A 17,235-nucleotide genomic window follows, 5' to 3' on the forward strand; every position below is an offset into this window, starting at 1 on the left:
GAAACATGTCTACACACTTATCTGTCTTCTTCTCTATATCAAAATGATCACAGATGTGAGTTTCAGCTGATTTTTTATCTGATCACTAGAGATCTAATCGTTAGAGATCATAATTATTAGTCACCTTTTTTCCTCCTTGTAGGAATAAGCTGGTATTTATCTTTATCTCAGTAGCAGCATGAAAACTGTATTGAAGATCATAGAATAATAGAATAGTTTGGGTTGGAAAGGACTTTAAAGATCATCCAGTTCCATCCTGCAATGGGGCGTCATGTCCCACCAGATCAGGCTGCCCAATGCCCCATCCAACCCGGCCTTGAACATTTCCACAGATAGGGCATCCACAATTTCCCTGGGCAACCTGTTCCAGTGCCTTACCACTCTCATAGGGAAGAAATTCTTCCTTATGTCTAGTCTAAATTTGCCCCTCTCCAGTTTTTACCCATTGCCTCTAATCCTATCACTACAAGCGTTTGTAAACAGTCCAATTTAAAGCCATTCCCCCTAGTGCTATCACTACATGACTTTGCAAAAAGCCCCTCCCTAGCTTTCTTGTAGGCCCCCTTCAGGTATTGGAAGGTGTCTGTAGGATCTTCATGGAGCCTTCTCTTCTCCAGGCTGAACAACCACAACTCTCTCAGCCTGTCCTCATATGGGAGGTACTCCATCCCTTGGGTCATCCTTGTAGCCCTCCTCTGGACCCATTCCAACACCTCCATATCCTTCTTGTGCTGAGCATTGCAGAACTGGACACAGTACTCCAGATGAGGTCTCACAAGAGTGGAGTAGAGGGGCAGAATCACCTCGCTTGACCTGCTGGCCACACTTATTTTGATGCAGTCTGGGGCACGGTTGACATTCTAGTCTGTGAGTGCACAATGCCAGCTCATGTTGTTAAAATGTATAGCAATTAAAGCAGAAGATAGAGTTCTAAATGCTGTAAATTATCACCCCCCCCCAAAAAAAACTAAAGCGTATGTAGTGTGTTGTTGTACATAAAGTACAATAGACCTGATAAATCACGTAGAACATAACTTTGGCCAAAAATTTTTCATCCTGTACTTTCTGAATAACTTGAAGTACTTGAGAGAGAGAGAATACACCTGGAAGATTACTGGATGGAACATCAAATAAGAATCAAGGAGACAATGCGGGGCATTATCAGGAAATGTACAGGAGAGAAAACAGCATTTTTGTGTGTATTTCAGATTTCGGTATTTTGGCATGAAATTCTAGTCTGTGTCCAAATGAAGTGGTGGAATTGCAACAGTAAAATGTTGAAGAGAAAAACCATGCTGGAGCAGGGCAGGAAGGAGAGAGGGATAAAACAGCACAGAGACCTCTACATACTGACCATATAATCCCCACTTTCTGTTCTGTGCCATTCAGAGAGGGTGGAGGAGTCAGGACTGAAGAAATGAAGTTGTGTTTGAGAGATGAGAGGAGAGGTGTTGGTTTAGCATTCAAATTTTGTTTCTTGCTATCCACATCTTTTTTGATTGATAGTAAATCAAATTAATTTTCCTCAAATGTTTCCTGGTTTTATCTCGACCCACAAACTTTTCAATCTCCTTTTCTCTCCTCATCCTGTTGAGGAGAGGGACTCAGAGAATGGCTGGGAGCACATCTGACAGCCATCCAAGGTCTAACCACCACATTGGTAAGCAATTATAACTGGCAAAGAGTGGAAACTGATTACAGTAACAGGATAGTCTAAACTACTTGGCCAGTGAAATGAAAGCACACAGTTTAGTTTTCAGAGCACAAATGTGAGAAGCTGTATTGTGAAAAACATTAAGAAGGCTGGGACACAACTTTAAACAGCATTGCTTTTAAAAACAGCTTCAAGCTGGTATGAAGCATTAGCCAGAAGTTGCGTGTTGCAGCTGTGAAGAAGGGATGTTTTGTAGGAATGGTTGACCTGCCACTGTAATTGGTGCTGCTGCAGTCCCTATAATAATAAGCTCTAGTGGCTAAATGTGAATGTAAATATGAATAAATCAATCGGGACTCAGGGAACAAAATTTTTAGAGAATTGGATCATATACCTCAAAGAGACAAAGACAGGAAATTCAGTCAGGGTCCTTGTGGCACTATTTAGTGGCCATTTATGATGGAAGTATAAAGTGGAAAAAAAGTCACTGCTGAATAAGCAGAGGTCACATTCAGACTTTCTAAAGTGAATTTAATCTGCAGTTCAAACAACATTCATAACATAAGTATCAAGTTGATTCTGTAAACAAAGTCTATCTAAAACTGGTAATTTAGACCTAATTAGAGATTATATTAACAGAATTTTAATTTATAAATTGAGTATTATATATTTGAAATGTGTATTTGTAAAGTATATTTGCTTCCTTCATACTTTAGAGTTTTGGAAACTTCATATCTGATAAATCCCTCAGTCTTAAGGGAATAGCCCAAGAGAACCATGCAAATGCAGAAGCACATCCCTAACTGATTTCAAAAGAACGGAGTGTCTGTTAGTACTGATAATAGCAGCACTATTAAAATAAAATTTACAGACAAAAGAAAGAGAGAAGTAAGTTCTAACCTCTGTGCCCTCCATCTTTTTTGTTGAGGGAGGAAAGTGTATGCATGTATCTGTGCACATGTTTTGGAAAGGAAGCTTGCTTTCTTCTCAACACAGCAACGTTTGTGGTCATATTCAGTACTACAGCAGCAACAAACTGGACAACTCTATCTCCTCCCTGATTCATAGAAAAAAGTTTGAAGCCATGTTTAAAAACAACAAAAAAACCCAAGCAAAACACATAGCCCACCCCCTTCTAGTTACTAGAGCATTATCTCTGCCACACAGAAAGCTACTTCTCCTTATAATCAGAAATGCATTCTGTATTTAAAGCTCTCACTATGTGGATTTTATTATTCAGACATCCTTTAAAAAACGTTTTAGAAAATGGAAGAAAAACCTGGACAACCAATTGTCTCATTCTGCAGATGATCTAGAGTGATGTCAACAGTGGTTTGTCTCATTTATCCTAGTATTTACTTTATGTTGATTTAAATAATTTCAGTTATTGAATATACTAATTGGTGCTGATTTGAGCACAAATATACCCATTCATCATTTCTTTAGAACCAATTTTTCTTCCAGACTTAACTGGATACTCACACTCTACATCTGCCAGACGTTAATTTTCCCTTTCTTTGCAGCTCCTACAAACTAGTTAAAAATTGTCAATGCAAAAATCAGCTGCACAAGAACAAATGAGAAAAAAGGCTTATCAAAGAAACAACTAAAGATTAAAGCAAAAATACTTTTAGCAGAGTATTCTTGGCATACTTCATTTAGCAAATAAAGCAAACTTAGTTCTTAATAAGTCAGAGAATCTGCTACTTTTTTCTTTTTGGTAAGATAATTATACATAGCTCTCAAGGTGATTGAAATTACCATTAGCATCACACATTCAACGTACATTATTATACCAAGTAAGGCATTAAAATATTATGGCAGTGCAAAAAATAGCAAACTTGAAGTGAAAGTTAATACATTGTTTCTCCCTGCCCTCTTCACACTGTTATTTTCATAGCAGAAGCTTGAAAACAGTAGTGAAATAACATCCATTTTACGTTCAAAAGCATTATTTTTACTGTAGAAAATTCATAAGTGCTTAATTAAGGAGAGGTTTTATATATGGGTATATATCTCTGTATCATACTACCAAGAGTATGAAGTGAACAGGAATCAGTAATGAAACCATATTTGTTAACAGCATAACCAGTAATGTGAATTTTTCTACATATAAAATTCAGAGATTACTCCAATTAATTATCATTAAGGAACACATGAATAGTCAGCACATTGCTGTACAGTTTTTTTAGATCATTGGTCACATTTAAGGCCTCTAAATGCAGTCTGCCACTCTGCCAGAATTGTGTCTTGCATGTGAATGATTAAAGAAGTAGAGGCAGGGCTCAGTAACTGGTCACTCTTTTCCTCTTGCTTAAAATCCCGTATCACTGCCCTGTTTCTGTCATGAGACTTCACATAAAGGTGTGCCTCGTGTCATTGTGCTAGGTAGGTGGGGATGCTTCAGTAAGTAGAGGGTATACACTTCAGCAAGTAGAGGGTATACACTTCAGCATCATGTGTGAGCTCACAGCTGTGCACTTCACAGGCTACTTTCTCATGGGGGTTAATTTTACAAAATGCCAGATTGTTTCCGTTTGTATTTTGTGCTTTAGCAAGCCCTAAATTTTGATATTTATTTACACTGTGTAAGTGAAGATAGCACTCATTTTGTCATTTTTTGAAATGTTTTTTAACTAAACTAAGTATATGAAGAAACCAGCATTTTAAGCAGTAAATAATTAGTCATTGGTGACTCATTGGAGACCAATGAAATGATAACTAGAATGACTGCACACTTCAGCTCTGCTTTTGCATCTTCGTTTAATGGATTTTGATTTAGAGGTTTTTTTAATATTTTCAGAATAATGTTTGAGAGTAGATCTCAGAACACTATGTGGGTATTTTCAAAGGCATGAGCAAAAAAAGGCCTGCTAAAAAGTTTAAGGATTTCTAAAGTCTAAAACGAATCCATCAGAGCCTAGTATTGTCCATGAAGCCAAACACATCACAATACTGCAGTTACTAGTCCTGTAAAGCTAGGATGTTTGGAGAAAACTAACCATAAAAAATAGCTAAAACAGGAACACATATACTCATCTGTAGGAGTTCATGACATATAGGGGGAGGGGGCAATATTACCAAAACTTAACATTTAGCTTGCCTATTGTAATTAAGAGTTGTTACTTGTCAAGCTAACAAAGGTATGTCAGAATAAATAAGAATAAAAAGACTCCAGATTCAAACCAAAGATAATTTCTTATATCCAAGTGCCTGATGCCAGGCACATTAGAGTGATAACCACTTTGCATTGCTCTAGTGACTGATCTGCAGTAGAGCAATTATTATTATGATCTGCAGTTCATGCAAGTATTGATAAAATACTGTGGCAATGATAGCTGAGAACTTTGTAAAGTGATTTCACAGTGACTATGAAAATAATTATTTCCATCACATCCTGAAAACCAAAACAGATGGATTTTATATTTTGTGAAAATGAAAACCAGGTAACCTAGATGTTGTTTCTGTTGCTAGGCAAAGAAATAGCAAATGTTTTACAGCCTCACTAAAAGCTACATTCCCTATTCTCTTGACCTTACAGCCTCTCTCTAAGTTATATTCCCTATTGTCTTGACCAAAGTTTAAGTACAATGGTAATTTTTTGTAAAAATATATTTTCTAACACAATAAAAAACCTCCACTCCACACATGCTCCTCATTTCAATATTTATACTCCTCATGAACTCCAACAGCTATGCGCCATTCAGTTAGGTATGGGCAGATCATGTACATAAAGTTGTAGAAAATTTTACTTTCAGTATAATTGATTTCATATAAATAATGCCTTTTATATTCTCATCAACACATTTTACTATGCTAAAATATTGATTAAAAATTACTTTGATTTGTTTTATCATGTTACTCAGCTGTCCATTTCACTGGAGCCTCTATTTAAGTGGTAAGATACTAAGATTACTTGAAAATGCATCCTTTTGCTATCATGTTATGAAGCAAATAGAGCATTTATCAAGTTAGCTATGTAGTTCCTTAAAATTAACATTAGAAGACCCTACTGAAAATTATAAATTATCTTCATTAACAAATGGCCTTACAGGAAAGGAATGAAATGTGTGATGGTCTTATAAATATTTTTTACTTGTAGAAGAAGAGAAGGTATATATTTTTTTTACATTTTTTGACATCAGAAAATATGCTAACTGGCATAATTTAATTTTTCTTTCCACATCTGTCTGTGTAGTTATCATGTTCTGGAACTTGCTCAGAATTCAACATAACTCTAATGCTTTACACAGTGATGTTTGAACTTCAGAATCCTTTGTTCTTAACTCTTACTGTGTTCTTGAAGAGAGGCTTCTTACTTCCTGAATTCCACTTTCTAGAATTTCACAGTACCTACTGAGGTCACAGTATTTTATAGTTCATAGAAATGGGAAAAATGGTCATCTTTTATTTCTTCAGTATTTTTCATTCTATATCAAGGGAATCAACAGAGCTGTGAAGCAAAGTAACATGAGAAATAATTTCCCATTAAAGTGCTTATCCAGGAAATAACCCCCCTATTATTCTGTGTGTTTAACAATTTCTTCTAATTCTTCTAATCTGTCTGGCCTGCATCAGTTCTTTCAAGTAGGTTGTTCAGCAGCTAGGTGCTCTATCCAAACAGTAGTAAGTTTGTCAACTTAATCCTTGGATTGTAATAAATAGAAGACAACATTTTTAAATGCTAACTAAAAATGACAAATCAACCCATCTTGAAAAAAAGGTAAATATATAAATGCGTGTGTATGATAGAAAAGTATACAATATCCAGAAATGCCTAATGCAATAGGAGTAAAAAAGATGGAAACAGACTCTTCTTGGTGGTGCCCATTGACAGGCAAAGATACAATGGGCACAGGTTGATACGCAAGTGTTATTCAAAACCTGATGAGAAACAGTCCTCATGAACCTGCTGTAGCTGAATCAGCTTCAGTGGAGGAAGATGGACTAGGTGATTTCCAGAATTCCCTTCCAACCTCAATGATTCTGTGATTCTATTCAGTTTAAAATAATTAGCTGGGTTATAATTTGTTTACTGGCAGTGGCAGCAATTTAATGCTTCCTTGGGCATGGAAGACAAATGCATTAAAAGCATAAGAAAAGGTCATGAAGGGGTAGAAACAAAACAGAAGATCCTCAAATGCACTATGGTTGCCTCAAGGAAATGATGGGGGTTTATCATGATGGTATTTTAAATAAAAGAAGTAATTTGTTTTGGTTTTTTTTAAAGAACCTTCCTGGAGGGGGGAAGGAAAAGAAAAAATACGATGCATTTTGTTGCAATGCAATTAAGAAACGATGCATTTGTCAAAGGCAAATGCAAACCCACTATTATTATCAATTTCATCAAATGTCCAAAATACCTTAACAATTTTTTTTAAGCATACAACATCAACTTCTTAGCAGTCTATATAGGGTATACCTGAATTTGTATGTATGAAAAATGATTACATTTTGGATGATCTGAATTTGAATAGCCAAGACTGAAACACAGATTTAGACCCAACATCACTAACATCGCTTGAGCCAATAGATGGATGGATTATTGGTCTTTATTAATGATCTTAATGCAAATGCTTCTAAAATCACACTCTAATTCATATTCATTAAACTGACAGCAGCAAACCTGGGGTTTATTACAGTGTTATTTGCTAATACTTCCTTCAACACAAAAGAAAACTGGAATAGCTGCTGAGGACTGCTAGTTCTTGACTGCCAATATAATGAATACCACAGGGACATGAATGTGGAGTTTCAGATTCAGGTTTTTATTTTTCTGGGAAACAAAAAAATAGGAAGCTCTGTCTTATTAGTAACAGCAAGAAGATTTAACTCTTTCCTACTCCTGTTAAAATGAAGTGACTCTCCTGCCTCATTGGCTGTGAGAACTGCTCACAAAGAAAACTGTCTTTTTCTCTTCTCTTCCCTATATGAATATCTTTATTTTGTTTGTTTTCTTTTAATTTAAAAAAAAAATGCCAGTTTGGTGTGAGATCCTTAGAGAGAAAGAGACTGTATCTGATTTGTATTAGCAGAAACAAACAAAAGCTTCTGAATACCAAAAATATATGAAAGTATAAAAGGCATGAACAGCAACAACTAAAACATATTTGAAATTATATGGTAGCTTAAAAATGTTACTGCATCATAAAAGTCTATCTACTAGTGAAGACCAGCATGCAGTGTTACGAAGATATCAAGCATACAGTCTCTCCACCACGTGAATTCTTTTACTGTATTAAATATACAGAAATCAACTGTGCCTTTGGTTATTTTGTCTCAGAAATTTCAGGAAAAAAATATGGAAAGCACAGACAGCAAAAGCCATCAACTTGTGTAACAAGAATTAGGGCCCGTACCATTGTCTGGCTATTTGCAGGTTGTTTTAGGAAACCACAGTTCCTGTGAACAAAACAATTACCCTGAGCCAAGTGCAGGATGCTGTTGAACTAGTTTCCTCTCTACCTATTTACCAACCACTACCAAAGTAAAAGATCAACATGCAGGAATGGCAATTCCCTCATTCAGCTGTGTAGTGACAGTAGTGCTGGTCAGGACAGCTGAGAGCAGGGAACATCCCCTTCTAGTAGCAGCCTGTATTTATTGGCTTACAGTGAAACTAAACTTAGAAACTAATTGAAGGTAATTCGTTTGTAGGCAGTGAAAGGGTAGTCAAAGTTCCATTTTATCTAGGATGTCATTACTGGTTGTTCATGGTTATTATTCTTACAGTCATCTGGAAAATAACAACATGGGCAATTTTAATTTCAACAGCTTTTGAAACAGTTAACTGACATTAACTGTTGTGTTGTTCAAAAAAATTGTCAAAGAGAGATCAGAGAACTGAATTACAGAAAATTTTAGATCAACACTTTTCATTGATCCTAGCTAACTAGTGAGAAACATACGCTGTAGAAAGGTTTAAAAGTGATTTTAGATGTTATATTTGAAGGACTTGCATAATCCATTTGTAATTACTCAGCAGTTACACATATTTCTTGAAACTGGTATTATTTTACAACAAAAATACCGTGTTTCTTCCAAATAACCTGCTACTATTGCTTGTTTAATTGCAGTCATAATTCAATTCAGCATTCAGTGCTGATTACTACAAACATTCAGAAATTACAGGATAAATCACATGCTTTATTTTTAACTATGAAATTTTTATAGAATCATAGAATAGTTAGGGTTGGAAGGGACCTTAAAGATCATCTAGTTCCAACCCCACCCTGTCAAGGGCAGGGACACCTCCCACTAGATCAGGCTGCCCAAGGCCCCATCCGACCTGGCCTTAAACACCTCCAGGGATGGGGCAGCGACAGCTTCCCTGGGCAACTTGCCTCAGTGCTTCACTACTCTTATGGTGAAGAAATTCTTCCTAATGTCTAGTCTAAATCTGCTCTTGTACTGCTCTTGTCCCCCTTGTACTATCACCACAAGCCTTTATGAATAGTCCCTGTCCAGCTTTCTTGTAGGCTCCTTTCAGGTACTGGAATTTGCTATAAGATCTCCTCGGAGCCTTCTCTTTTCCAGGCTGAGCAACCACAACTCTCTCAGCCTGTCCTTGTGTGGAAGGTGCTCCAGCCCTCTGATCATCCTTATAGCCCTCCTCTGGACTCATTCCAACAGCTCCATATCATTCTTATGCTGAGGATTCCAGAACTGGACACAGTACTTCAGATGAGGTGACACAGTACTCCAGATGGGGTCTCACAAGAGAGGAATAGAGGGACAGAATCACTTCCATTGAAAATACATCTTTTCCTCAAACCATATTTTGGTTTCTTTTTCTTAACTAGTATCAGTCTGTACTTTCAGGCAGCTAGAAGTTCAGAGCTCTTGTTTTAAATACAAGTGAGATGATCCTAGGATCTCAAATTTTGCAACTATCCTGTTGAGTGACTCACATTTACCACTTGCAAGTTAACTGAAATACCAGAAATACAGAAATAAGATGTGTATTTCTGTTGCAACTAACAGCAGAAATAATATCCAAATGTTTTCACAAGCAAAAATGGGCTTGTAGTTTTATATAACACCTTGGGATGATAGAAACAATATCACAGAATCACAGAATCACAGAATAACCAGGTTGGAAGAGACCCACCGGATCACCGAGTCCAACCGTTCCTACCAAACACTAAACCATATCCCTCAGCACCTCGTCCACCCGTGCCTTAAATATAACATACATGCAGCTGTGAAGAATCAAAGCAAAAGCCTTAAAATTAATTGTATAAGAAAATGACCATCTATGTAGCAGTCATTACCCAGTTCACTGCAGATGGCACAAAATAAAGTCAAATATTATTTTCCCTCCTCTGGAAACCAAAAGCTAAAATTTATCCACTATTCTGTATTGATTGCATATTTGCAAGACAACCAAGAAATTCTACACAGAAGTTACATGGCTGTATTTGGTTTGTGTAGCAAGATTTGGGTAGCCTGCTTCTGGGGTGGCTGCAGTGAGAAGATTCTAGAAGCTTCACCTATGTCCAGTAGAGCTAACAGATCTGCCACTGACCAAGGCTGAGTCAACCAGCGATGGTAGTAGCACCTCTCTGTGATAATGTATTTAAGAAGGGAAAATAATTGCTGTTTAACAACAGCAGCACAGAGAGGACTCAGAATATGTGGCAGAAACAAATGCAGACTAAAAATTATGGGAATCAGGAGGGGAAGGACATGTTTCAGGCACTGAGGCAGAGATTCCCTGCCTGTCTCATTTATTGGAAAAATTATAAACACTCTCAAGGACAATGGTAATATATGTTTAAAAGTCCAATGAGCCTGATAGAAAATGTACAAGATATTTTTGGATTTATTGCTTTCTTAAAAAAAACTATGTGAAGAAACACACACTCCTTTACATTCATAGACTTTTTAAATGTGCCTAAATTGACATAGTATTTATTAATTTAATTAATATATTAAATTATACGTTAGAATCTACCCAACGAAATTCAGGTGAGCTATTCTATCCTGTTCTCTTCTATTGACTGGAAAATGTCCCCTCATGACTTTTCCCAAACAAGACTGGTGCCCATGCACCCCATAACTGAAAACCAAACAGGAGTAAGTCTATTCATACAATCACATAGGGATGGCTGATATGGTAAGGAAACTTCAGGTAACCCCCCTCATTTCTGACCTGACCTCTTGTATATGATATATGTTACATATGAGGAAAGCAAACAGACTCTGATTCTAAGGAACTGAAATTTTAAGTGCTTAGTATGAAAGGCAGCTTAGCCTGAACTTAGAAGTTCTACCATATGGAAAGAAAAAGTGTTATGGTACAAATCAAGGCTCTGATCTATGTTAAATATACAAGAAAAGACAGAAATAGGTATATTCATTCCTGTTTATATACTTATTTTTGTGGTTTTATTTTATATTTTCGTTTCTTTTCTGTTACTTGCACCCTAAATGGTGGAACTATATATATATATTCTGAAATCAAAGTGTATAAGAACTGGTAAGAGTATTAATTTTACTTTTCTTAACCTTTTAAACGAAATTAGAATCTTGCATGTGAAATTTGATTTTGCTACTTAGATGGAAGATTTGGGGATTTGAAATACATATAAGAAGTAAATAATTTTGGCTCACATCCATCTATATAACCAATGAAATTTCCATGATAAGAGAATACCTTGAAAGGACTACACATGCCCTATTCGATTAATTACACTTTCTATTTTCGTGAGACCCCACATGGAGTATTTTGTCTAGGTTTGGAAGCCTCAACATAAGAAGGATATGAAACTGTTGGAATGGGTCCAGAGGAGGGCTACAAAGATGATCAGAGGAATGGAGCAACTTTGCTATGAGGAGAGGCTGAGAGAGTTGGGCTTGTTCAGCCTGGAGAAGACTCTGGGGAGACCCTATAGCGGCCTTCCAGTACCTGAAGGAGGTATGCAAGAAAGCTGGGGAGGGACATTTTACAAGGGCATGTAATGATAGGATGAGGGAGAATAACTTCAAATTGGAAGGAGGAAAGATATAGATTGGACATTAGGAAGAAATTCTTCATGATGAGGGCAGTGAGGCACTGGAATATGTTTCCCAAGGAAGTTGCAGATGCCTCATCCTTGGAAGTGTTCAAGGCCAGGCTGGATGGGGCCTTGGGTAACCTGATCTAGTGGTAGGCGGGGGGGGCTGGAAATACATGATTTTCAAGGTCCCTTTCAATGCAATCCATTCTATGATTCTATGATTCTATGATTCTATGATTCTATGATTCTATGATTCTATGATTCTATGATTCACTTCATTATGGTTCAATGTAGAAAATAGCATCACTTACTTACAAACATTAGTGCTCACTTTTGTGTGGTCATAATTTTTTTCTAATATATGAAATATCTAGTATCCACTGAATATTACAGTAATTTATTCTATGTGAAATACTGCAGCATAACAAATAGTTCTATGCATTTTACTGTTCATCCAAGGTCTAAAATAATGACAGATGGAGGGATGTGTATTTCCTTCTGTTTCATTGGATATATCCAGTAACTGTCAAATGGATGTCAGTAATTTTTATTTGTGCACTGTTCTTCCTGTAGAAAAGCAGATAGTTTACCATCTGTGTGCCTACATGCATGTATCTACACACTATTGTTCTATCTTTTTGAACTAATGTCAGACTTTAATCAATCTGATGTAATCATACGTACAGGTACAACTTTCATTTCCTGGACTAATAACATGAAATATCTATTGTATTATTATGATTTTTTAAATTAAAATATGAGAAGTTAGTTGTAAACTAGAAGTGGAGTACATAATCACCCACAGACAAAAGTTAATGTTGAAAGATAAGTATAGAAAGACTGTAGTTGCCAACCTGCTTGTTTCCGTCCTGTTTCAGATGGAAACAAGTTGCCATGTTATTTAAATTGTACAACATGAAGCCAAATAATACTGCATAAACATTTTTACAGGATCTGGACAGTGTAAAATAACAACTAGCTGGTAGCAGAAGTGAAAAAAAAGAGAAGTCAAAACCATAGGTGTGTTTTCACTGATCAAAGATAGTAGCAGGGGACATTGCAAGAGCAACATGCAGATGCGACAGCAAAACATTAGCTCCATTTGTACAGTGCGAGGTCTCATGCATCTTGGCATCCTGAGCATCATGGCTAAATGGTGTTGCAGCTCCAGTCAGAGCAATTCCAGTGCAAGAATTGTTTTGTGGTTTTTTCCTGTTTACATGTTCTACTTAAAATTATGGTTTAGAGTAGAGAAGTCTTCTGACTGTTAAACAAAATAATTAATATCATATTAATATATATTTAGAATACGCAATTAATACCAGTGTTACTGAGGAACAAGCTCTGATATCTTCAGAGATATTATCCCATCATGTGTGATCAGGAAAAATTTTTTTCTTCATACTTGCTTACACATCATAAGCACTTTTCTCACCTGCAGACACTTTCAGAAGTTGTTCCTCAGAAAAAGTCACCTTATCAACCTAATGCTGCCTGTCCCATTCTGTGTTTCCCATCAATCCATATGCAGGTGCCATGATCGATGGTTAATGTGTTTCTTGTTTGATGTCAGATATCCACCAACCACTCCTATCTGGCAGGCAAAGGGTTCATCATTTAGCTGTGACTGAGATGGTTGTACTTGGCAGGACCCTCTCCCCTATATTCTGAAACATTTGTACAGACATACACACCACACACACCTGCTCCAGCAAAGCTAGAGAAGGGTTTCTAGAAGCATGCAATACCAATTCCTTCCTAACGTATTACCTGCTCTTCACATCTTTTTCCCACAAGACAATGCATGGGAAGCTCTCCCTGGGAGAAGGGAAATTGGAGATAAAATCAACAAGTTAAGGAACATTAAGAAATAACTTTCTAAAGCTCCTTATTCATCCCTACCATTTTCTGGTAGCTATTGGCACAACATTGCTTCGTTCAGATTTTCTGTATCAGAAGGTGATGACTGACCAGTTCTTGTGTGGCTTTTCTTCCATCTCAGTGGATGCATGTAGAAATTTTTATTAAAGATTTTCATTACAACTTTTTCTGAATAACCACTTTCTGAACTAAACTTCTTAAATTCTTTTTCATAAATAAGAATAGTACAACACTTACCTTTTTTTTCGTGACCAAGACTTAAAGTTGAAGAGTTTGTAAAGTCTTTTGTACAGAGAAACTGGAATGCAACATATAAATTTGATTAAATAAAAGTGAACTCAAATTTATAAATACTTTTTCATTCTTTATATTTAAAATAACTCTCATCTATGTATAACAACAACCTTTCCTTCTCATTTGTTAATATTGCATTGAATGAGATGAAAGCATTTTGTTGCTGTTCCTTTCTTTGTTTTCCACCCTTCTTTCAATGAAGCTCTAAAATGTCACAATGGATGTTCACAAAGAGTTTTTGAATTGTAATAAATGACAAGTCAGAGGACATTATGAGAAATATTATTACACATATTTGTGTAAAACAACATTGAGTTTCATGGTGTACATTTTGGAGATGAGCATAAATTTTAATTTGAAACAAACAGCCATTTACATACAGAAACCTTGTTTGCCACAGAGAAACACTTTGCTACTTTTCATAGCCAAATATATTTCTTCTAGATAGATATGTTTAGTCTGAAAATCTGAATCAAAATCAAGACCCCTCTGTTGTAAATTTACTTATTTTAAGATAGAGAAAATATGCATCCTTGACAGATACTGTTCATGCAAGAGGGACAAATAAAGCTAACTAACTTGGCTTTTTTAACATACTCAAACTCCATCTATCTTCAAGGCATAGCTTTTGCTCCTTGTAAGACTTGTCACACTTTATCACAACTATTTCAAACTAAATCAGACACCCGAGGTTTTAATTAATGCTGAGTATTGAAACATGAAATACTTAGGAAGAAACCAGAGGTTATTTCATTAATTACTAAAATTTAATTTTCTGCAGATTGTGTTCCACATCTCTGCAGTCCCCTCCCCTTCCCAGATTTCCTCCTGCATCCCTCAAGCCTGGTCTCCCAGCTCCTTTCAGACTTCCCTTTCTCCACTGACCATGACTCCCTTGAGGAGGCATGCACATGTTGGGGCAAGACAGAGACTCTATGCTGGCTAGTCAGCTGGTACATGGGTGACAAACCAATCTCATCAGGCTGACTAGAAATGATAACTGTTAATTCATGTTACATACCCTCTCTCATCTGGTCTCATGACAGAATTTCCACAAAATATTCACTAAAGTAAGAATTCCCTAACTGCACGGACTTAAGTAGGCCAATTGGCTTCGCATTATTTCTGGGTTTTGTCTCCCACGCTAGGGTTTTCAGTTTCTTGCTGGAAGGTATAAGAGTGGGGAAATTACTGTTGCAATCACGTAAGTATTCTTAGAAAGTTTAGGTAAAATAAGACTTAGGTATAGAGTCCAGAAAGATAACAAAACAAAGATTACAAAATTACACCTATGAAACCAGAATGGTAAATGCTGTACCAGTGACTTTTGTGAAGTGTATAAATCATCGCATGGATGAAAAAACATTTTTTGGGAAGTAGATATGGGCAGCCATCTAGAATAGTCAGATATTGGGGTTTGTGCCTGATGGCTATGAAATCTGTATGAATTAGGATTATTAAGAAATTCTGAAAACTTGAACATGCTTAGTTTAATCACACAGCAATTTACCCAGCTTTGCAGAATAAATGAGTGAATAATTTTAGAGTAACAGGACTCATTCATGTTAATGGACAGTAAATCAGATGTCAATTATGATACTTTAAATGTCAACATCATTAACCTTGTTAATTCTTTCATTGTCAAAGGAAGGGTAAAACTATATATCATATTAAAAAGAATCACAGAAGCTAGTCTTGCAGACTGCCCCTTAAGGACAGCTTTTAAAGTAGATGGTGAGGTTGAAGAAGCAGGGTCATCATTTTAATCACCCTAATGCTTGATTTTAAAACAGTTACAAAATATTACTACTGCAGTGGAATTTGGAATAGATTTGTGTCCAGAATTCTCTTGTATCTAATTAAAATCTCACCGATTAATCTTTCCCTTGTAGAAAGACAAAAAACACTTCCAAAGAAATGGTGTAAGGAAAGAGAAAGACAGGAAGACTCAATCAAGAAACATTTCCTTTTGAGTAAATTAGCTCTGTGTTTTCATCAACACCATGTCACTATACACAGGCACACTATTCTCATTGATGCCCAGTGACAGGAAGAAAGGCAACAAGTACAAATGGAAACACGGGAAATTCTATTTAAACACAAGAAAATATATTTTTTTTGTGAAGGATTTCAAGCACTGGGACAGGTTCTCCACAGAGTCTGTGGAGTCTTTGGATACATGCAAAGCTCAGCTGGTCATGGTCCTGGGAAACCTGCTCTAACTGACCCTGTCTGAGCAGGGAGGGTTGTCTGAGGTAATCTCCTGAGGTCCCCTCAAAGTCCACTCGTTCTGTATTGTTGGGAAAGTAGTCAATGGGAAAAAAAGCACATCACCTGAATGAAATGAGCCCTGGAAATGATGAAATTATAATGAAGGTGATTCTTCCATAGGGAATCCAGAAATGGTAACTATGAGTTTTAAGAGAAGACTTTCAGCCAAATAAACTGTCATACTTGAAAATAAGAACAGAAAAGAAGGAAAAAAGAACAATTTCAGAATAAATAATAAATTGAGTTAAGATTCAATTTAATTTTAAATTATAATATTTTGAGAAGTCTATATTTTGTGTGAAAATACCCAGATCAATATTCCACCTTATTCTATCTCTAAACTGAAGAGTTGGCAAAAAGTTGTCTACTTGCATCAATACTCAATTTGTCTTGAATAAAAAAGACAAACTGCAACAAAATGAACCAATTTTTTTTTTTAGAGGAAAAGAAAATTTTGAATTAGATCTCAGTCTAGACCTACTGGAGAGTGCAGCTGCAAAACACAAGTAGAGAAAACAGCTGTGTTTGACTTTGAATCTAGAACAGTGAGCTAGCTAAGACGCAATAGTGGCATAGTAAAAATAGAAAAGTCTTGAAAGACTACAGAAGGACAGGATGAAATGATCCATAGCTTTTTCACAGATGGTACAGACATTGGATAAGAGAGGACCCCATTCAATCCCAAAATTCAAATATGAAACCCCTGAATCCCAGGTAAATCCTTTCTCTGGACATTGTCTTGGAAAAGCATGCAATGCTCTGGTTTACTGGCAGACAGACACCAGCTAGCAGAGGTAATATTGCAATGCTAGACTCAGTGAAATATTCAACAAATTTTTAAGAAACTGGTTGCTTGTGTACGGTTGGAGTTCCAAGTAAAAATTATTTTCAAGTTTTTGAAAGTAACAGAGTTCTTTTCTCCTGCGAAGAATAAAGAATAAGAATGCATGTATTTTACAAGGGAAAGACAGGAAACTATTCACAGTTCTGCATATTCAAGAGAAAAAAAAGAAATTAAACTATTACAAAGTTGTCAACACCCACACAAAGCATATCTACCACCTTTATAATCTAAGACAAGTCATCACTACTGTGTTTCAAGACAGGAAGAAAAGGAAGTAAATATCACATCAC

At 36.3% G+C, this 17,235-nt stretch overlaps 2 protein-coding genes across 2 annotated transcripts in view; one reads left to right on the forward strand and one right to left on the reverse strand.

The window, feature by feature from the left end:
- LOC138733954 (AT-rich interactive domain-containing protein 1A-like) overlaps positions 1-17,235 on the forward strand; it is a 777,561-nt gene that overhangs the window by 429,317 nt on the left and 331,009 nt on the right. The gene's annotated exons all lie outside the window — the stretch shown is intronic.
- The window catches only part of LOC138733960 (AT-rich interactive domain-containing protein 1A-like), a 505,727-nt gene that overhangs the window by 225,002 nt on the left and 263,490 nt on the right, over positions 1-17,235 (reverse strand). The window lies entirely within an intron of this gene.

Source organism: Phaenicophaeus curvirostris, unplaced genomic scaffold, assembly GCF_032191515.1.
Source record: "Phaenicophaeus curvirostris isolate KB17595 unplaced genomic scaffold, BPBGC_Pcur_1.0 scaffold_50, whole genome shotgun sequence".
Taxonomy (NCBI): Eukaryota; Metazoa; Chordata; class Aves; order Cuculiformes; family Cuculidae; genus Phaenicophaeus; species Phaenicophaeus curvirostris.